This window comes from Trypanosoma equiperdum (assembly GCF_001457755.1).
Source record: "Trypanosoma equiperdum strain OVI genome assembly, contig: ctg_1859, whole genome shotgun sequence".
Taxonomy (NCBI): Eukaryota; Euglenozoa; class Kinetoplastea; order Trypanosomatida; family Trypanosomatidae; genus Trypanosoma; species Trypanosoma equiperdum.
In genome coordinates, this window is record NW_027123903.1 from 33,997 (window position 1) to 34,410 (window position 414).

The following is a 414-nucleotide window of genomic DNA, read 5'->3' on the forward strand; positions in this document are numbered from 1 at the left end:
CACTATCCTCTTTTCACCTTTGCACAGGCAATGTTTTACCTGTCACAGGTAAAGTTATCACCCTGTTAGTGCGCTACGGGAGTGCGTGCTTGCTTCGCTCGAGAGGCTCACCAAGGCAGAAACAGGAGGTTCAGCAAGGTCAGCAGCACCAAAACAAAACAAAAGAGAAGGAACAGAATGGGGAAAGGATGGGAAAATCCAAAGAAGAATTATGACAGTCTCTGTGGCAAACACATCACCAGAAGCACCAAACAACACCGCACAGAGGGTGTGAGTCCCTTTCCCTAGCAACCCCGTATAAATCGCAACACTTTTTATGCTCTGATGGAAATAGACCCGAAATAAAACCCGAAATCAAAATAAAATCAATAATGCGCTTTAGGGAAAAACACAAAAATGAGATTGCAAGGATAA